Here is a 23,771-nt window from a genome sequence, read left to right on the forward strand (position 1 = left end):
TAATCACTAATTTGGTTAAACTTAAGGTTGATAGATGAAGGTCATTTATTGATAGGTTGATGAACTGTCATTGATCTATTGTCAATGATTAAATATTAAATATTAAGTATTAAAGTAATAATAATTATAAAATGATTATCATTATTAATATTATTTAAATTATGGATACAATCTAATAATATTCAATTCAAATATCGACATCCTCAATATAAAAAAATTTCAATAATTTTGTTTGTTATAGTTATCAAACTCTGGTAGCTATTAAGCAAAATATCAATATTCCATTTTATAATGTTTTAGAATTTTGAAACTAAATATCGATATTTTGATGAAATAATTATTTAATATTAATATATAATAATTGATAAGAGTGTCAAATATCGAAATGAATATGAATTTATCAAAGTAAAATATTGAAATACCATTTTGAAGCTTTTCATAAAATTGTCTAGTCTTTTTAAACATAATATCGATATTTCGATTAAATAATAACGAAATATTGTAGCTAATCTTCGATATTTATATTAATTAGAACGCTAAATATCGATAAGAATATGAATTTATTAAAACAAAATATCGTTACTTCTTTTGGAAATTTTTAATAAAATTGTCTTCTTTTTTTTAACGAAAAATCAATATTTCGACTAAGTAATATCGGAATATTTTTGCTAATCTTCGATATCCATATTAATAACATTGCTATATATCGATATGGATATTAATTTATTGAAACAAAATATTGGTATTTCATTTTGGAATAATCCGTAAAATTTTCTCGTTTTCTTTAATTAATATCCTATATATGGATTAAATAAAATCGGAATATTGTTGCCATAATTTAATATTGGCATTAATAAGATCATAGAATATCGAAAAGGATTATAGGTATTAATAAATATTACTGGTAGTACTCCCTTAAAATATTATTATTGTTTCCTTTTTTTACTCATATATTGGTGTACATATTACCATTTTTTTTTTATTTACTCTTCTTGTTTAGTAGCTACGTCGAGTGGCCATGCCATACTTGTATAAAATATTAATTTGATTGGAACGTGATTTATTTTAATAGTCTGTTTAAAACTTCTTGTATACACCAGTTTATTACGTCCAGCCCTTCTGTATTTTGTGCAGAAATATCTCTGAATCTTTCCTCCAAAGTCTTCAAGGATATAACGAGGACAACAGCTTCTCTGAAGCAATAAAAGACCTAAGAACATCTTGGATCCCAGAAACAGAAAAGGCCTACCAAATTCCCTAAAGGTACGGCCCTAACCCCTCATATCTAGGAACTGTATACCTGTAAAGCAGTGATACCTTTGACTTGATGGATAAGTGAATATTGAAATCTTATTACTGATTGGAACAGTACTTGGCGTCTGAGATAACTATAGTATCGTTAAAAAAGGAGATATTAAGAGATATTTTAAGGAGATTTTTAATAAGAATTTTAACTACAATCTATGTTATCTATAACCTTTGACATGATGACAAAAGAGTAAACTCTGCTGTTGGTTCATTGTACCAATCATTGTCCACTTTTATCAGAAAATAATGAAATCAGCCTTTCATATACTGTACGTCATTGAAAAAATATTCTAAATTCTCTGTTTTGAATTGGTATACACGTTACACCTACACAATATTGTAAACCATACTGCTAAATTGTACCCATTTAACGTTTGCCGGGAAAGATACAAAAATATTAGTTAATGAGGGCATAAATATGAGATCTGTTTGAACAACAGTTCGACTTGTAACAACAGCATGACTGAATTGCCTTTATTGTAAATTTATGTAAATATTGCCTGATTGCCGGGAATTCGGTCCTTTGTGCAGTAATTAGGCCTGGTTTATTAAATTATCTTCTAGGTGCACTCATTATGCTGCTGTATTGCAACCTGTATCCGAAATGAAAGTTTTTTCCCAATATTGACATTCAATTTTTTGTTTTATTGTTTTCTGGTACCTGTCCTTCCACACTAAAATTAATCTTTGTTGCCGATGATTTGTTAATTCGATTTATAAGAAAAAAAAATTGAGAGAATTTTCTTTGAACTCAATAAAAATATATCGTTTTTTTATGCATGATTAACACCAACAATTTGGATACGATTAAGTTACTTAAGAATCTTTAGAAACAAAAGTGATAAGAATTAAAAATTACATTCTAATCTTATATTTTTATCATTTAGATATAAAGATACAGTAGAATAATTATTTCAAAAAATACATACTTAAGCTAAAATTTATTACAAATAAGTAGCATTAAACACATAATCACATGAAATTAAAATGGATATGAGATCAGAAACTCTGTTTGGACACAAATTAGTGCCATAAAGAACAGTTTTAGGTACGAAGAATATAATTAAAGATGATTTTGTATATCAAAATATTGGTCTTCATGATTGTCAAAAGTTGAATTAGGATGGATGAGCCATGGAAGTTAAAAAAAATCATTAAGAATTTTATCTAAGTATATAAGTGTTCAACTAGATAATTTATCAATAATTAGATTATATAAATTTCTTATTAATTTTATTTGTTGACTAGTAGATGGAATTGAATTCGAAATAGAGTATTTTTCGATGATTGAAATTGTTTTTTGAATGTTAGAGGTATTTCAGATTCCAGTTTCAATTAAGATAGTTTAATCTGAACGAGGAAAGAATTTGCTTTGAAAAGTTTTAGAGGGTTGTTTATTAGAAGGGTAATTTGTTTTTTTAGGGATACTAGCTGATAAAATATTGTTGAACATGTTATTTTCTTACGAAAAGTTTTTGGATTAAAAGTTATGTCATGTAATCCTGGATAATAATAAAACATACAAGACACTTGTTTTTTTCGTATTATAATGTACCATCTTGTATATTCTTTTTATGCATTTAGCCCTAATAATGACTCACTATGGGTCAAAATTTTTGGGGAAAAATTATAAAATAAGTTTTATGTACTTTGGTAGATAACGCAATTATATAACATGAGTATGTATCCTATCATTTTTACTAAAAATTAAAAATATCTAACGTGTGCAACTATTCACTATTTATTTATCTATTTACTTGATTTTTTAATTTGATTTTCAGATATCAATTGTTAATTAGAAATTGTTTTAAAAAAATTAAATTAGGTTAGAATTAATTTATTATTTTACTAATTGAAGAGAATTATTCAAAATTAGATGTATGGTCGAGAGTCGGATTTGGATTTAAAAGCTGACACTCTATAGGTAGAGTCATAAACAATTGCCACATATTTATCCTACTAGTCAGCTCTAAGATTATTAATAATAGCCCGTTGATGGCCAAGCATGTTATGCCGCAAAAATAGCATTGTAGTGTCAGAAGTTGTACTGGTTCGAATTCGTCCTGCACGGGTTGACTTTTATTTCGTGCTAGAATTAATCTGGCTAGAATTGACGAGTCTGCTAGACAGACTAAAAATTATCTTTCCATTTCCGTATTGGTCTGCTTCTCAAATGATTTAGCACTTAGCTTTTCCGAGTTAATTACAAACTAAGATATTACGCAATTGATTATCATTAACCATTTATACTGGGCCTATGTAAGCCAATTCCATATTGCTGACATCATCCAACGGCTCACCTTTTTTACTTAAAAAAAACTACAACAGTCCTAATTACATTTGCAATAAAAGAATTACGAATATAGAAAACATCGTTTATATTTCAAATATTGGGCTACTTTTCAACTTCAAAGATTTATCATTTTTTGAAAAGTATGTTTTAAAAATAAGCAATAATAGTTTCAAAAATAATATTAAAGTTCATAGATTTAAGATGGAAAATTTCAGTGGTATATGTAGACTGCTATTGAGGTAATACGATCCCTCTGTTGGGGTTTCGAATTCGTAATAGATGGTTCTCATCCGGAGCTGGCAGATGTGTTTGCTCAGTCGTAGAAACAACTACCAGTTTCATGGATTGGTACACCCGCTGAGGGCTAGTTGATTAGGGAAAACATATAATTCAGTGAAATAATGTTTTTGTTACCTGATGTAACTTAAGGAAGGTGATGTTTTATGTTAGTGGGATAATTGTAATTGATAACTGTATATTTCATTATCGTATTTCATTATAATAGATCAGATGATATAGAATATTTTAGTTTTTGTAGAAAAAGATTTGATTGAAAAATTAGATTATTTTGTGATTTTATCATTAATGGAGCTCCTGAGGAATATTGCTTGATTATTTCATCATAGAATAAAATGTCTGATTCCTCAATAAAAATAGTATGGATTTAACTTTCTTAAAGATATTTAATAAACAAATATTAATAAAAATTACTGACCGATAGATGTCTGATGCAAATATCAATATCTATACCTACGTCCAAACTACATTTCGCTGAACCTTATCAAAAATTCACCATATCCTTTAACATTATACTATCGGTCCAGGTACAACTTTTTTTTAGCCTAAAGACATTGGCTTGTGTACTCTTTCGTGTGAGTACAACACACTCCAGGACATGACTCACCTCTCGGATAATTAAATAATACTTACCACTGCCGTGAACTCTGTGGAATAGGAAATAGGGCTTCGTGTGGTCAGTCACCCATATCTCTGAGTAGTGAAGTTCGTGATAGATAGCATTTATAGAGGAGAAGGGTAATGAAAGAGATAGTAATGTATAAGGCTATGAAAATATTTTTCCATAACTTTGTGAATCGTGTTTCATGTTTTTTTGTTGTTTTTTTACGTAATTAGGTATGGTTGTCGAAAGGTTATAACTAATTTTCACGTAAAACTTTGAAAAATTACAAATATAGTAATGACCTGATAACAATATTTGATGGCCCGGCGCCTAAGCTTCAAGACGATGGTTAAATGTTTGTACCTTAATTTTTTTTTTCATTTTGTACATATTTTGCGTGAAAATTAATTATTATTACTTAAAGAATAATAATACTGTCATAAAATCAGGTAGATTAGAGCAAATTGTAAAAATATTTAACAACAGAAAAAATGGAAGGAAGGAGGTGTACTCGTTCTGATTCTAAACTACAATTTATCGTTTTAGTTATTAGCTCTAATTATTATAATGAAAGACCGACTATAAAATGTTGATTAGGCCCAGCACTTTTGGAATTAACTTTCGAATGAAGCGAGGAATGACATGTTCATTTAACGCCCCTTCCAACAGCCGTCGGTCGCGTGCCTCTGATCCCGTCAGATGGTGAGCATTCTTTGGCCCTGTCAGATGGAAAATTGAGACATAAAAAAGGATTGAATGTGACATGAATGGAAGCAATTGAGTATTCAATATCTCTGATGAATGATAAATATTTACTAACAGCATATTACAAAAGTACTAATATTGCGACATCAATATGAAATAATATTGGTTTATTTGTTACGTCGAAAAACGTGACCGAAATTATTATTGAGTGATAATTGCAGTTCTTTTGTAGAGGATACTTTAATATTATCATTATTCTGTGGGAATAATATAATTAGTGTAAATCTGTGGAGTGTATTAATTATTAATTAATACTTATATTTAGTTATTAAATAAAATTCGTTATGGCTTCAAAATAGCCACATGAAAAATCATTTTAACTTGCTTATTACGACACATTGTTCAATAAATCAGACCTTATCTCGTCTAAATACAAAAAAGTAATAATGATAAATGTCTACAATAAAGCAGCAGTAAGATTAATAATTTTGAATTACTCATTACCACTCACACACATCTATCTTCTACTACACTGTTGGAATAGGGGCGCTGCATACACGAAGCTCCATTTCCTATTCAGTAGAGTTAACGCCTGTGCTCCTATAATAATCGTTTAATTGTCCAAGCGCTGAGTCAGTTCCGCAGGCGATAGTTTTTCAACTAAACACCTATACATTTCTTCAATTTCGTCCAGAACTTAACGATATTGTCTGTTTATAGCGGCTTAGTTTCTTCTTGAGTAGTGGATGGTTCCACTTTACTGAACGTGATATATAATACACAAACCATATATCATAAGAATTAAACTACTTCCTGTAAGATATGTTTTTTTTTTCTCCATATTTAATAGCAAAAAAATAACATTTCTCATTCATTTTGCTCTTATTTGCTTATGACCGATAATTAACTTTATTATTGTAGGTAGTTCGAAGGTATAAATACATTTTCACCTAGTTGTTATAGCAATAATATTTCATTAAAAAAAAAAAAAAAAAAATGACTAAATAAAAGTTTTCGTTTTTTTTATGGTTTCAAAGTAAACACAATAATTTTTTTTTGTTAAGAATATTTCGAAAGAAGAAGAGAAATAACTTTTTTATGAATGTAATTTGCATATATGAATTTTATTTTTAGTTATATATGAATTTGAGTCCAATTCATTTAAAGCTTGTTAGTATTTAGTTATTTATTTTTTAATAATTTATTTATTGTTATTTAAAACTGTATACACATATATACAACAAGTAAATTAGCTGTAGGTCACATAGTGACATGATACAAACATGTCGAGAATCTACCCACAGATAGCACTCCAATAACATTCCTAGAGGAGAAGATCTCGAGGCCATCTTCTTTTCAGACGCCTAGGAGGATTATTAGGTAATGAAGAAGAAGCCAGGTTAGAAACAAGTGGATTTGGGTGGTTGAGAAGTTTATCATGGAAGGAATGGTATCTGGTTCTGGCCAAATCGGCAACATATGGAACATTGAGGTCCTGATGGATGACTTGATTTGTGACAAAGTAAGGAGCATTAAGGATTTTGGACTGTAAGGATTCGATTCGGGAGGAATTTGATGGTTTAGTGGAGCCCCAAAGCTCAACTCCGTGTATTTATTTTTAATGTTTAAAACGACCAAAATCATAAGTGTTTACCGTTTAAATATTATATTGCTCTCATAAAGTTCTTACAAGATTTTATATTTAGAGTTTAATTATTTTTAAATGTATTATGTTTTATAATGCATTAAAATAGTTACTTTATGTAATGCTTTTAATGTAGTTTTATGGCATTAATAAATTGTAATTAATTTTGTTTTATTACGCGCGAAGTTACTAAATCGTTAAGAATATATTGTAAGCCATTGATAGAAATATTTCATTTATTAATTCCTGCTCAGTGAAGATCATGTACCATACATAATATTTGCTTATATTTTTGACTAAAATCGTTAGAGGAAATTTTTATATTCTATGTTGAAGAGAAGCACATAAAATTTTAATGAAATCTCAGTGGTAAAACTTTTCTTGAAAGTGGTTTATATTAAAAAATCTATTCAGTTAAATTAGCTATTAAAATTTACTTAACTTCCAACTTAAATTTCGTGATAAAACGATGATAAAACTTATCCTTTGTCCGTAAAAAAAATGCCGGCCTGGAGATAAAAGCTTTCAAGATTATAATGAAATGTTGAGTAAAGATCGGGCGGCCTTAGGTTCTTGCAAGAGTAGCATCCCCTGTAAGGCACCCTCGTGGCCTCACCCCTAACGCGCGTCCAGGAAAACGTTTTTTAATGGTCTTTTCCTCTCCTTCTTTACTTTCTTGAAACATGATATTTTCTTTTCTTTGAATATCAATACTGGAAAAGTTTACACTTAGCTTACGAAACCTTGCAACCCTCAGGTAAGGAAGGCTGTTTACCCTAAATATAATATTATTCATATAAATTTTATCTGAATCTGAACATGAAACATTCTGATTTAGCTCGCTAGAATATAGTAGTTTTCGTAACAGTCGATATCATTTATAACGACCTCGGATATAACGACGTGTCGGTTTTAGGGTAGAATATTTCCAAAACCGTGATTTTGAGGGCCTTGCTAATGTATTTAGTAATAGATACATTAATTACAATTATAACGAATGATCGATTGTAAAAAATCTGATTTAGAGACGCTGTTCTAGAAATCTAAGTTTGCCTTGCAAAAAATCATAAATTTTTTAAGAATTAATGTTTCTTATACTTTAAGCCCATGTTTTGAAGGGAAGATGATTTTTTTTTCAATGAACTGTAATAAAACAACAAATACTACGACGGTGAAGATTCACATTTACTGTGAGATCTTGTAGAATAGGGGTGTTGGGGCTAACACATAATTTAATAATTGATTATGTGACAGATTATATCAATTAAGGTAAAAAAAATTTGCTCTGTTATTATTTTTGTTGTAGAGTTATAAACAATACCTTGGATAGCAGTTGTGTAAACAGGCCGGTTCATACTTGCTTATCTCCCGACACCGTATTAGACAACATTTTGCCGACACAACAATTGTTATGAGCACATATCGTAACGTCGCACAATGGTGGGAAACTGCCGTTTTTGTATATATAAATTATTTAAACGTTCTGTAATTCTCATGAATTTCTATGTAATTCAGGGTGTTTAATCCAATGGAATGCATTTTTTGTTTTATTTAATTTTTATGTATTATATATTTTATATTATTTTCTGTTACTGTTTAGCCGTGAGTCAACCTGTAGGTCCTACAGCCCTCCTGGGGTCTAGCCAACCTCTTAAAGTGGGTACGCTTAAATGGGTAAAAATCTTACAGTCGAGTGTGATTCTGACCAAATCACCTCCTTGTACAACTGTTGGTCAAGCAATAGTACTTCCTTACAAAGTACTGTACCCTTAACCCTTCATGGGATGCTGCGGTACAGATTTTAATTTTAATTTAATAATTTATTCAGGTGTAAAAATATAAATATTAATTTTTCCAACCCTAAAATCATTTTTTCCTATAAGTAAAATGCTATTATGATTCATAGTAGCTAATTAGATTATTGTTTTTTCAACACTTTCCACCACAATGCAACGGGCAGGCGGACCTCAATAAGTTTTTCTCATCCTCCATGTGGACAGGACCGTCTACATCCTTATTTCATTCTTCATAGGGACAAGAAGCATCTACCCAGGCGGAGACATCTTGCTGTCACATCTTGTAGTCACCCACAGTACTACCCTAACCTATGTAATAGGTACTAACCTCTGTTAGATGTCTTTCAATTTGCGTCGGCCAGCTAGAGTTAGCTGGGCTATCTACTGTAATCACGGCTTTAAAATTGTCATGTATGTACACTGTTTTACAAAAAAAATAAAATCCTACTTTATTATTAAAAAAAAGCAATTTTTTAATGTTTGGTTGCAATATTTTATTATTAAAATATTTAATTAAAAATCCTTATATAACGTTTACATGAATTGTGGAAGTGATTTGTTATAAAGACCTCCAAGGTCGTTATAAACGATATACAGTGTATCTGGATTTTAAAATAGGTTTAAAACAATGGTTACTAACCCATTGCAGTCTGCCAACATTACCCTCGACTTGAGGTAAAGAATATTTTAAAATTAGGTATAAAGATAATTAATTAAATATTTCTAAAAATAAATCGTCATCAAAATCGCTTGTGCAGGAGCACCTCTGACCTAAAGGATTATCCATAACTCATTATCAGATAGTTCTAAATCACTTGCTTGCATTTATCTGGGTGTACCAATATCGGTTAAAGTGTAAGAACAACAAATAATTATTTATTTTATATGGATTTGAATCCCAGTTAATTAATATCAATATTTATTGTGTGAAAGAGGATACTTTCTCATACATCCAGAATTTAAATTACTTCATTGTTTAATCTCTGCAAACTTTGAAATTGACTTCCTTTTGAAAGAGGGGAATAAGTTATTATTGTTGCAGATTTCTTCTTTAAACACGAGCATCACTTTATCTCCAGCTCCTCATAACTTATAGGAGGAAGGCAACAAATGATAAAGAGAATAAGACCGAAGTGGTGAGACCTCGGTAAGGGAGAGTTATTTCTTGCTCCTTATCAACAGTTGACACAGGAGGAAAGATGGAAAATCGTCAACACTACTGCTTCATGATAGCTTCTCTTCGTTTTATTGCTCGTCTGCAAGTAACTTCTGGGTGTATTTAGTATTTACAATCATAAATAATCGGAAATTGAAGAAGAATCATTTCTTTATTATTGAATCTGAAAGGATCGCTGCAATCCACGATTTACAAAACACATAATTTGATTTTAGTAGAAGTGGAATATGAAAAAAAAAAAATAATAAAAAATCAGAAGAAGAAGATGTAAGTAAATCATTCACTTTGATTGATTTCTTTTCTTTTTGCTTGGAACATGATTAAATTGTTTCTTCAATGCTTAAAAAATGCAAAAATAAGCGACCCTGAAAAAAGTACTTTTCTATTACTAACTTAATTTACATACAAATGTAATAATCATTACATGTTATATTCAAACTAAATTTGCAGAGACATTTTAAGAGCAAGAAGTCTTTAAAAAAGATACAAAAAATGGTTGAGACGTGAAAAAAAAGTTGATACCCCCAAAAGGGACTTCTCTGACTTCAATTCATAATGAAACAATCGGGCACTTAAATATGTCAGGAGGGTAATAATGTTGTAAAGCTGCGCAAAATCTTGTTATCCGCGATAAGACATATGGATAGAACGAAATTTTTATTTAAATTCACTCTCGCTTTTATGGCATTGTTCTACTTAGAAAACAACCCTATATGTAAAATTTCAGCTCATTTAACAACCACAAAGTGGTGGTTAGAGGTTACGATTGATGAGTGACAGACAAATGAAACATTGGCTGGCTCACAAAGAAAGAACATGATGGTACAAAAAAAAATGGTATTTACTTTGAACAACAGTTTTAGGTGCACGCTTTAAAAAAATTCTTTTACTAAACCGTAAATTATTATAGTTAATTAGTCTACTAGTTTGCCAGGGAACTCCCCAACATTTATAATATATTTGATATTTAAGTATTGCCTGTATTTTAAAATAATTGCAATATGAACATAAAATCCTGTACGAACTTTGAGAGTAGAAGAAAACTTAAATGGAAAATACAATATATTTTTGATAATTTTTAAATATTAATGATTACAACAAGGACTGGACTCTATTTTGATGGTATCTAAACAAAAGATAAAATTTATTTATACCTGTACTGTTGTGGCGACGGTACTAAAGAACGAGAAAATATACTTTTTTAAAGTTTTTGTTATAAACTACGTGTATATGTATTCATATATACTCGTATATATTTACGTGCTGATTGATACACACAATATATGTTGTTTATATGTATATATTGAATACAGTTTAGGAATTAAATCAGTATACAGTGCGAGTATTACGGCTTAATCCTAGACAATATCAGGGACCAAGTCCTCGTATCCAGTTATAGGGACCAAGTCCCCACTGTTTTGAGTTCGACGAAGAGACTTTAGTAAGTGCTCATCCTGCAGTGGGACACTTTAATATAATCACTTAATTTCTTAATGGAGATGAGACATAGAACTCAACAGGAACTTAAAAAAAAAAAAAACAGAGTTCAAGACACCACCATATAATCTTTTTTTTGTTCTAAATTATTTTATTTATTTATTATCTTTTTTTAATAATATCTATAAGAATTATTTTTTTTACTTTAGTTTATTTTTTAATTTCTTTTAAGTTAGTGTTAAGTTACACAACCTAGAGATGCTGTTATTTGAAACTTTTTTTTTCTTTGTTAACTAATTAAATAAAGATTTATTTGTTGCTATTTATTTTTATTTTATTTAATACTGGCTGGCAGTATTGATAAGTTCACTTTTGAACTCGCACTGCCGCCACATTTACATTTGTTTGAAAGTAATTCTTTATGTAATTATTACTCCTTTATTTCGAAAATTATTTTAAAAAATCATAGTGCTTGTTGGGTATGTCAATCGAAAATCGATTTTTTAACACGTTGACTGCCTACTAAGAGTTATCCTGTAGTTTTTTACTTGCTATTTTTGTAGAGCTACAATGAAATTCAAATGTATCGTGAAATACGGTAAGTTCTAACCCCAAATCACGTGTCTTTTGACTAAAAATATGAAATTATTATATGATTTCATTTTTTCATACTAAAAATAAGATTAAAATTTTATGATTTAAGAAAACTATAATTAGTTTGTTAATATATTACGTGTTAATTTATTGTATAAGAGTGGGTAAATGTAGTTAATACATAAATATCTTTTCATCATTACTTCTCCTTAAATTTGTTAATTTTTTCCATGTTTCGGCCGCCAGACTACTATCAAGGGGAAAAAATGTATTTGTCTAAGTTAATAAAATTTGTTTTATCTATTGTAGGCTAATCTACCAAGTGAATCATATATATTTATATACCTATAACATAATTATTACATATTTACAATTTTTCTGATTTATAAAAATGCATAATTGTCTTGAGAAATCAGCCTGCAATTGAATAAAGTAATTTTAATAACTTACACGAATCAATTGTTTCTCTTTGATAATGCCTAGAGGGCCGTATCTTCAGAGAAAACTTTATAACAAAAACAAAGTTGAGAGATAAAGATTTAAAGGATATTTACCTATTAATTGAAAATTGTAATTTTAGTAGGTAAATCTTGAAAGATCGAATTTATTATTTGTTCGTTTTTCAAGTTCTAAATTAGCTTGTAAAAATTAAAAATGTGTTTTTCCTTTTTATAATCTCTCTATCTTTTTTTATTTGTTTTTTAAATTTAATGACTTCATTCAATCCTGTCAATTAATTATATTGAAAAGTATTGAATATCTATCTAAATAAACGATTTTTTCGTATTTCAATAAATACTAGGTAGTATTTTTCCCAGTTGCAATCATCTCATGGTATTTGGAACGAGAGACTCCATTAAACCTCGACCTTGACGACTATGGTACTAGCCAATCGCCTTCCTCTATCCTGTGATCCTGTGACCTGGACCGTGTAGTAGTTCACCTCTTTGCTAATGGATACGAGCCCCTGTTCGGCAACTGCATTACCCTTCTCTCCTCGGAGTGCCGTCCTGATAAAAGCCTCCGAGTTCAGCGATGAAATTTTTTTTGAAGCCTTGCTAGGAGAGATCTTGGCCTCCGGGGTTTTGCTAAAAGGCTCCCATGCTAAGAGGTTTCCGTCATTATGTCCCGGATCAGGTGATGTAGGGAGAATTTTCTATTGTATTTTTTCAAAGTGAAGGGAAAAGTAACCCTTATAACTAAATTTACTCATCCCGCATTTTTTAACTTTTAGCATTATTCAGAGGAAAGTATGAACTTGTAAATTTGTCGCATGATAGTAATTATTTATTTATAAACCATTCTTTTGGGAACATTAACATTATTTTTTTGCTTGGAAATAAGCAAATTGTATTCATGTATCAATATTAAAAAAAAAAAAAAGACATTTTTCATCTTCATTTATTTAGACGATTTTTATGTTTTATGCTAATGCTCATGCAATCGTTCATAACTTCTCTGCACTTTATCCAATTTCTACTCTAATACAGCCCAACGCTGAATGTCTGCTCTTTTTACCTACATTGACACAATTTTAAATGCGCTTATAAGGGCGAAATATTCGTTTCAAATGAAGAAAAACTTTTCAAACGTTTCATTTTATATCTCTGGTTCTTAACCCGTCATTAGTCGCTGTGTGAGAATTTTTCTCACGTGACTCGTTTTTTGGTATGGGAGCTGCTGGAGAGAGACTGTGGTTCCCATCTTCCTGGAATCTGTAGTTGTTTCGTTTTTCGTACCCTCCGTTGAAAAAATAAAGAATATAGAGGTAAAAAGAATATGCCAGTTGAAGTGTGCTTCCTTTTTCTACACATGGGTATATTAAAGGCTGTTAAGGAATCTGTAGTTCAACATCTTTAGCATTAAGCAACTCTGAGTAAGCGTCCAGCACTCTGTCCTCGACAATATATATACCTTTTTCATGAGACATTATCACTAAGACTGCTATAAAAATATTCAAGTTGTGAGGATTTTTCTCAAGTGTATTTGGTACAAAAAAATGTTTTATGTGTATTTACCGAAGGAAAAATTAGCAGAACTAGTGAAACGTAGGTTTGATGAGGCAGGAACTTCATTAGGTGCGTATTAATTACTATGAATTGTATTTCGATATTGTAGGTATATATTAGAGTGTTCCTTATTACAAAAATTTGTCTGCTTTGAAATTTGTCAGGAGAGCGAATAATAAAACAAAAAAAAATCGCTACCAGTGCAAAAGACCGATGTGTCCCAGTCATACGGTGTTTACTTGCAACAGTTGTACACAAGAGATCTCTTCAGACTGAGCATTTTTATTTTATTTTTTAGATTATTATTATTAGTATTAAGATTATTATGATTTTTTAAAGATTTTTAAGATGCTATGTTCTTATATTATGTTCTTTTTAAAACTTCGTCTGTCTCAAAATATTATTTTATGTTTATTACTATTTTATAATTAAGTCTGGTTTGTTAATTAGTTTGCTCTGTATCAAAATAATTTTTTTTTATCAGTTTTTGTTATGCTTATATAAACTTAATCTAAATCAAAATTTTATATTTTAAAAAATGTGTTCAAGAGTTCTAAATAAGAAATGTGAGAAAATTCTCACGCGCGGCCATCCGTGTTAAAATCGACCTAGAGACACATAACGGGTTAAACAGATTAGATGCGGTGTGCGCCCTTTGGTGCATTTATTAGAACGCTAAACGACTCCCATGTTTCGTGTAGATTGGTTGAATCGTGTTGAATTTTTTTTTTTCCAATTTTTTACTAAATATTTTTATTATATAATATTATTTACTACTATAAACTAAACAGATATAATAAGTAAGTAATTAAATTATATATCTAGTGTGTAAATAAATAAATATGTTAATTCATATCGAACTCTCGATTGTATTTAATTAATCTATCTACATCCCTAAATTTAGCAATTTTGAAACATTGCCGGGCATGCTAGTTACTTTCTAGAATCTATCTTTAGAAAGTTTATTATTATATGTTCTTTGTTTTAATCCAAATCAGTGTATATACTGCTCCAATCCTTGGCCTTGCAATTACGACAAGGTGCTCATTAGGCTGCTGGTGATAGCCCTTCACTGGAGCACACATCGACTAACTAATCAACTAGTGGCCATCAGCTATAAGCATCAGCCGTAATGACAGCTCCTTCATTAGCCGCCCAAAGGACAAACTCTTGGCAAAGTGGGTCTCCTCTTTGCCTCACCTAATTTCACTTCTCCCAGCTATAACCCTCCTCCCTTATGTTAACTCGTTAGCAGATATGGACGAAATAATAATTCTAAAAATCACATCTTGTCCTGAATCGAATTGAAATGCTGAATAAATACTTCAGATCATTAAAGAAATTTAGTATTCCCACCACAAATGGAAAAAGACGATTCATTTGTTGTATTTCTTATGCAGGCCAATCCCGCCCCGATTCATTTAGATAATGCCCGAAATTCTGGTTTTTAAAGTCACGTCTCAGTTTTATTTGATTATATTTAAACGTACCTAAATTTGTTCAGAATTGTGATTGCTATTGATTGCTAGCGACTATAATTCACTTTTGGTATTACGGTATATTTGTAGTGTTAAAGAGGAACCTCAAACATATTAATTGATGTTCCTAGCATCCTGACCGAATGGGAAATGGCGAAGGTTATTATCAAAGCCCATCTGTGGATTGCTTCCAATTGATTGAACAAACATTATTACTAGCTCATTTTCCTTTGAATTCGATGCTGATCAAAATTAAATGATGGGGCCATCATCTTATTAATTTCTCTCAATAACTGCTTATATTGGTTATGAAATCGTTCATAAAAGGAAATTTTGATACTTAACAAACAATTTCTAATATATCAGCATAACTTGTTAAACTATAAACAAAGGATCAACCTAATATATTGATCAATACTGTTACCTAATTACATCAATTTTTTCCTTGCCTCTTATTTTATTTTTTTAAAAGTATTTTCTAAAAATTATCTATTATCTACAAATTTCCAGTGATTCCAGAAAAGATATTATTTTTTCGAATTTTAAAGCGAAAGTAGAGGATGTAAATTGACTAGATTTTTTTTATAAATGAGGAACAACTCGGACGCCTGCAAAAAAGGATTAATAGTGAAAATTTGGGCCGTTTGGTGCCAAGGGAGTTACAGCGTAAATTTTAGCTTCCTCATTACTGCAGCAACAAGGTTTGAAACTGGTCTGGGAGGTTGACTTTTATTTTTTGGCGGTCCAACGTAATGAAAACCCCACAATGGTAAGAATAGGTTGGTTACCTGTAGATAACTATTGTATGTCCGAATTGACCAGAAAGTCATAAAAAAAAAATAATAATAATAAAATAAAATTAAACAAAGAAAAGATAAGTTAGTTTGATAGAGTTCGTTATTTTCGGAACTACCGTTTTTTGAGTCACTGAACATGAATCTAAGGTTGCTTAACAAATGTTTTTCAGGATAACTTTTTTAAAAGTAATATAACATAGATATTGGCACATTTCATTGATATTTCACCTACATCACGAAAACTATGTTTTTCTTTTTCGAGAAATTTATCACTGCCAGTATTTTATTCATAAACCCCTATTTTTTTACCCCATCCATCTTTGTTTAATATAGTACGCACAACCAACTGTCATCCTATATTTAATTTTCTGTTTATAAATCGAAAACTAAGATTTATTAAGAATTAACATTCAATACAAATTTTAAGAAACAATATGTCTCATAAATTTTCAGCGTTAGCTTAATTGATGGATAATCTGTAACGTTGATAGTTAAACACAATCATCGATAACGTCTAGCAAGGTCGCAATCCTGAAATTCAGATTCAGCTTCTCTAAAATATGTAAACTCTTTCAGAACAAAACTTTAATAATTTTTCATGAAAACATCCTATTCAACTTTTCCATGTCCATATTTTTACAGTGTCACAGATAACCCGAAAATTAATGGGATCGTCGAGAATTTGTTTACCTGAGAAATTTTGTAGGCTTTAGTCTCTATTAAATGCTTAATTTTCGATTTTTTAGGAAAAAATAAATGGCGTATACACTACTTTTTGGGAATTCCTCTTTTCATATAACGTTCCCTTTCGTCTTAGGGGATGATCGTAGAGAAACGTCTTACAGATATACAATTTATAAAGTTTGTATACTTTGATTTTATTATAAAAGAGTTTCTCTAAAATTCCAATTTTTTTTTAATGATAATTAAAAATTATTGCTAATGTGGTACGAATTCAAACTTAAAAACCTAACATCAAAGTTAAATGAATCTGATAGATTTTTATTTAATATTAAATGTCACTTATGAAACAGCTTTTTTTAAAATTATATTTATATTATTATTTAATTATTTATATATTGTTTATTTAACTATATAATAATTGATATTTAGTTCGTTCATAATTCTTCTATTTTTTATATGTAGGCACGCTGATGTGAATATATATGTTATTTGATATAAAACATTTTATAAATTTTGGTCCTATATATGTTTTTTTTAAATTTTTATTGACAGGATAACAACATTTAACATTTAGTCAGTTAATTTTAAATACTTACTATATTTGTATTTTTTTTTAATAAAAATTATTATTATTAAACTATTAGATATTGATTCAAAGTATCCACATCTGGAAAGTTAGATTGTTAAATTATATTAGTATTGAGGATGCGATATAGCACGATAAAATTAAGCTTAACAGTAGTTTTCATAGACTCCACTGAATTAACTAAAAATAATAACTTATGAAAGTGAGATTTTACACCACAGCGGAAAACCTAAAAAAATAATTTGGTATTACTGAGTACGCCAAATACTTAATTGAGTACCAAACAAGTAATTGAGTACGTAAGCATGAAAGTAAAGTGAAAATAAAGTACCCAACGCATTAGATCTTTTTAACGTCAAACCCATTCAAAATTTGTAGTTATAATTATCACTAAAACTGTTTTACTTATTTAGGTTATTAATTTTTTGATGAAGTACATTAAAGGACTCAACATACTCCACTTACCGGTAAGTAGTAAATTTAAGTTTATGTAGAATTACGTTAAAATCCACCAAGTGTAGAAAATTATCTGACTACCGTTTATCGATTCGGTCCTAAAATAATTATATTAAAAAAAACTATGGGAATTATATTTATATTTATAAATATATCGTATATTATACGGCAAAAATGAACATTTGTTCTAATGGTTTCCACGTTGAAACGAGCAGATGCGAAGAATGTAAGCTGACATACATAAATGAGTGGGATGGCTTTGTACTTGAAGTTCCGTGGCAAATTATTTTTCGTTTTTAGAATTAAGGTACCCGATTTTCTTAATGGCTTTTAAATAAATATATCATGAGACCGTTTAAAGTTTAAATAGCCGCAATCGTTTAAAAGCTCCGATACAACTTTAGCCATCAAACGTTTATATTACAAATTGTGAGGTAGAATCCCCCCACCCCAATCGTTCTAAACCGAGGAACTCTGTTTATTGCTAGTATGATCCGAATCGAAACTAAACAAACTCAATTCTGAAATGAAGTCTAACTTCCCATCAGAGCGGAAGCGTTAAATGTAAGCAAGCGAATCAGAGATAACTCCCCAACCTAACCTCAAATAAAAGCGTAGCTAATCCTGCCGAGCCTGTGTCAACAGGATTAATTAATTGAAGTCATCGTCTCGGCTAATACGAGTCTCGTCTTACTGCCTCGAGACTCCTTGAGGGTAGTCTTCATGGATGGAATTAATAATTAAATTATCAATATTTGAATTTAATTATTAATTCTCATTTTTGTGAACTGAATATTAGATACAATAGTAATAGAAATTCATCCACAAGTAGACTTTGTGTTTTTGAATAATTTTTTTTTTAATTTATAAATTATCAGTCTGGACAAGGATCGAGCTGCATTCATATTCTAAAAACATCTTATGCTTCTTATAATTAGTAATAACCCCTCCTTGTAGTAAAATCATCTTACTATAATGTCAATTGGATTGAAAAATGTATAAATTATTATGAACAGATTTAATCAATTGTTTTTATCTATTCTGGGACGAATCCTTTCAGAATAATAATAGAGAGAACACAAATCAGGCCTTAGTGTCTTAGAATGCATAAAAAAATCAACATACAAAATAAATAATATTAAATCAAAATCTCCCTTCTAATAATAAATAAAAACAAGATAACTGACAATAAAGAGCGAATAATGTTAAAAGATTATGAATAGAAATTTGAATAACAAAATATCCATTTGCAATACAATAATGGTATCATAATAGAGAGCATAAAATAAACAATCGACAAATAAATATAGAAATAGAGGTTCAAACCTTGGATGATTTTATTTGGAATGGCCTAATTCTATTCTATCTAATTTTATTTCGTATTATTATCTGTAATAAGATCATTAAAATAAATTAATATTTTTAATACTAAAAAATTATATTATGGAATATATATAATTATGATTTTTATATATTTACACGATGATTTTATGAATATTATGATAATGCCAGTAAGGAAAATCAGTATGATTATGCCTATTATAGAGAGTATGCATATTATAAGATTTAAAGGAATTTAAATAGGAAGAAAAATAATTAAGGGTGCTCTAAGCAAATAACTTAATGTAACATTTTTTGTACAATGGATGATCAAACTGAAATGCGCATTCTAATCTTCACTTTACGGTGTTGAATCTGAATTTATGTTTATTACTTGCATCATTTAATCTCGTACGAAGGCTAAAAAAGGTTAATTTTGCTGATCGATTTGTCAAATGGGCTTTAATCCAGGCAGTATCTATTTTGTTTATTTAATCTGGTCAGATAATTTACCGTTTATTTAAATTTTTTTTGTCATTTAAACTTGTAAATAAATCTTCTTGTTGAATAAAATAATGACCAACGTCTTGTTTTTCTTGCAGTGGTGAACGAGTGAAAAATTCGAAAGTGTCACTTTTCCGTGTAATCATATCCCGTCATATAAGCAAAAGTAACTACTAAATAATGGTGAATCCAGCCTATCAATATGAACGGTAACACCTGATATTTGTTGATGATTACATCACACAAAACTCGATTTGATATTTTTAATAATATTATTGTATAATTACTTTTCTTAATAATGATAATATTATAAGTTTATTATTTTTTATAATCTATATAGCCTGCTACATACAACAACGTACGCCATTCTGATAATTGGTCTGGTGGTAGCACTATTATATTAATTTCTCATGTATATTGGTGGTATTAATAAATGTCTCAGTGTCATTGTAAAAAAATAAATATCCCTTTTAATCAAAATCACACCATTTTATTACTTTATAAATAGCAAGAGAAAGGGAATAAATGTTGGATTTCCACGGGTGTCAAATAGACGGTGGTAAATTGGCATTGGTCGGGTAAAGCCATATTTGATTGGAGCAATGATTGCTTCCTCTCATTCAGTGCACTGGGACAGGAGGGTGTGGCCCGAAAAAAAAGGAAAAAGTGGCAGAAAAAGAGAGAAAAACCTCTCGTTTCCCCATTTTCCAGCAAACGAAAGAGAAGCTCTCAGTAGGAGTGCACTTTAACTGACACAGTTCAACTAATCTCTTTACTCGGTTCTAGGTAGCCAGAAATTTTCTGGCTATTTCGATCCCCAGTCCAAAATTTTATTTGATCAGATGTATGATATTATAAGACTGAAGTATTGCATTAGTTTGGTTATCTTATTAACATTACGAATAAAAATGTTGACAAATATAAAAAAAAAAAGTTCTGATAAATAATTGCTTCAACAATGATAGTTAAGTAGGAAAATTTGACTATCTCCTTCAAACTGAAAAAAAAAATGAGATAAAACATTACACAAACAGGTTATTTTATTTAAAAATGCTTATAAAACCTCTTTAAAGAGATTAAATTAAAATATATATAGTAAATTGGGGGTTTATATCAAACTTTTTGAATTTTCTTCCTTTCTAAATATATTTTGAACACTTTCTCTCCAAGATATTATTTAATAAAAAAAAATATATATGTAAAAGATTTAAAATAAGAAGACATACGTTACTAAACTTTTTAAAAATGAAATATAATAAATATTTTAGAATAAAATCTAACTGTTTATGTTTATGTCGTAAATTATATACAAAACGCCAAGGATAATTTTATTTTTTATTTTTAATATATAATTTATTTATTGTTATTTACAACTGTATAAAAAAAAATATATACAACAAGTAAATTTGCTGTAGGTGACTTAGTGACATAATAGAATCATGTAGAGAACTCCAACCCATTGGTAGAACTCCAATAACATTTCTAGTGAAGAAGATCTCGAGGCCATCTTCTTTTCAGACGCCTAGGAAGATTATTAGGTAATGAATGAGAAGCCTGGTTAGAAATAAGTGGATTTGGGTGGTTGGAAAGTTTATTATGGAAGGAATGGTATCTGGTTTTGGCCAAATCGGCAACATATGGGACATTGAGGTCCTGATGAATAACTTGATTTGATACTTTGTGACAAAGTAAGGTGCATTAAGGATTTTACGAAGGATGTTGGACTGTAAGGATTGGATTCGGGAGGAATTTGATGTTTTGGTGGAGCCGCAAAGCTCAAATCCGTATGTCCAGATAGGCCTTATAATTGTCATGTAGATCAGTCTTTTGTAATGGATTGGCAATTTAGACCGTTTATCTAGTAAATGTTGTAATAGTCGAAATCGACGAGGAGTTTCCTGTCTTTTCAGTCTTGTATGAGGATTCCATGTCAGTCGTTTGTCGAGATGTAGTCCTAAGTAACGGATCTGTTCAACAGGAATAAGTGGGGTATTATTAAAGGATATTGTAGGGCAAGAGGTCATAGTTTTACGACGAAGGGTGAATGTTATTTGGTGGGATTTATTGAAATTAATTTTAATCCTCCAATTTTGGCACCATTTTTCAAGGGTGCTGATGTGGGATTGGATGGTTTCGGATACAATGTAAGGATCATTGTTCACTGACAAAAAACATGTGTCATCGGCATACAGGATAGTGTCAGGATGGGTTGGGATGTCAGCTGTGAATACTGCATAAAGGATAGGAGCAAGGATACTACCCTGAGGTACACCTGCAGACTGACGGAATAGGGGTGAATAAGAGCCGTTGTAATTTACTTGAAATAATCTGTCGGAGAGATAACAACGGATAATGAGAAAGTATGTAGGGGGTAGGAATTTACGGATCTTGTGTAGCAGTCCTGGGTACCAGACTCGATCAAAAACCTGTTCTACATCAAGAAAGACACCCGAGCAGAACATTCCGCCCTCCAATGAAGACGAGACATCAACCACACGATGGCATTGCTAGATAGTGGAGTGGGATGTTCGGAATCCAAACTGGTGATCTGGGTTTATGTGGTTGAAATCAAGAATGGGATACAGGGGTTTCAAGATGAGTTTCTCAAAGATATCGCCCATGATAGATAACAGAGAAATAGGACGGTAGGAGGATGGATGTTCTGGCGGCTTTTGAGGTTTGGGAATCACTTTGATAATTGATAATTTCCAAGGGTCAGGAAGATATGTGGATCTGACTACAGCATTGCAGATGTAGGTGAGGAATAGAACAAATTTTCGAGGACGATGTTTTAGAATATGGGATGTCATTAGGCCATACTCGGGAGCTTTTCGGGAAGGTAATTTCTGAATGATGTTGGATATCTCTGAAGGATGGAATGCTTTAGAAGGAAGGGTCATTAGGATATAATTGAATAATGAATTTAATTCATGTAAATAGATAAGAATAAAGCGGTATAATTTCTGTGGCATTTCTAGATTGGCTAGGCCATACTCGTCCATGGCAAAATGCCACCAACAGTGCTCCAATTGTAATCCATGTTAATCTATGTGACAATAATAATTTGACAATTGACGGCGAAGACCCAAGAGTTGTAAATTTCAGGAATATCTAAAAACAAAAAAATTAGAATTTATGCTTCCTCTCCTGGATTAGTTTTTTTAGAAACTTCACAAATTTCTCGAATTTCCTAGTCAGAATAAAGAGCGGTGAAACATTGGCTGTGTTAAAACATTAGAGGTGTGTTGTTAGATGTAGTTCCACACTGAAAGGTACACAGAAGATTACGAAATAAATTTCGATTTTTGTAAATTGTAGGAATATCTAAAAAAATTGTCTATAATAGAAAATATATATATATATTTTCTTTTACTAATGTTTTACTTGCGTTGAATGGGATATGATATTATTATGGCCACTGTATACGTAATTATTCTTCTATGAAAAAACGAATCAGTAATTTTTTATAAGAAAATTATTTTGTGAAATTCAGTAAGTAAAGTACACAAGGCAATTTTCATTTAGCATTCACGGAGCCGCCTTTTGATTTATGGCACTAGCAGTCTCTATTTATAAGTTGCATAGAACAAATATGAAGTTTCTTCTTCCTGACGAGACCACAACCCACGTTTAATAAAAAGTTGCTTAGTTCCTGGGAAAGGCGCTGAGGAGAAAGCGCCCCCGTAGCTCCAAGCGATTTACTGTTTTAGCAGGAACATGTGGTCGAGTCCCACACATTTATTTCGGAAATGTTCCTTAAAATTGCCTTCTGGCCTCCCACCATGCCGTTGTTCATGGCTCCCAACCCCCCTCAATCAAGATAAAACGCTGGATATTCCAACCCTTCCTTCAGCATTGGATCTTATACCAAATATTTCCATGAAAATGCTGAAACGTTTTCTTAGTATTAATGGGTCCTTTTCGCTCTTTCTGAAATATTTGCTGGCTTGGCTGTAGCAAAGAACCTAAGATAGAATGGGAGAATATATGGAAGTTTTCTAGGGATTCTAGACAATGGAAGTCATAGAAAGAGTTGCATTGTTGAAGTTCATTGTCAAAGCTATAAAAGGGAGGAAGTTGG

This window comes from Halyomorpha halys, unplaced genomic scaffold (assembly GCF_000696795.3).
Source record: "Halyomorpha halys isolate HHAL.00 unplaced genomic scaffold, Hhal_1.1 Scaffold1627.1, whole genome shotgun sequence".
Taxonomy (NCBI): domain Eukaryota; kingdom Metazoa; phylum Arthropoda; class Insecta; order Hemiptera; family Pentatomidae; genus Halyomorpha; species Halyomorpha halys.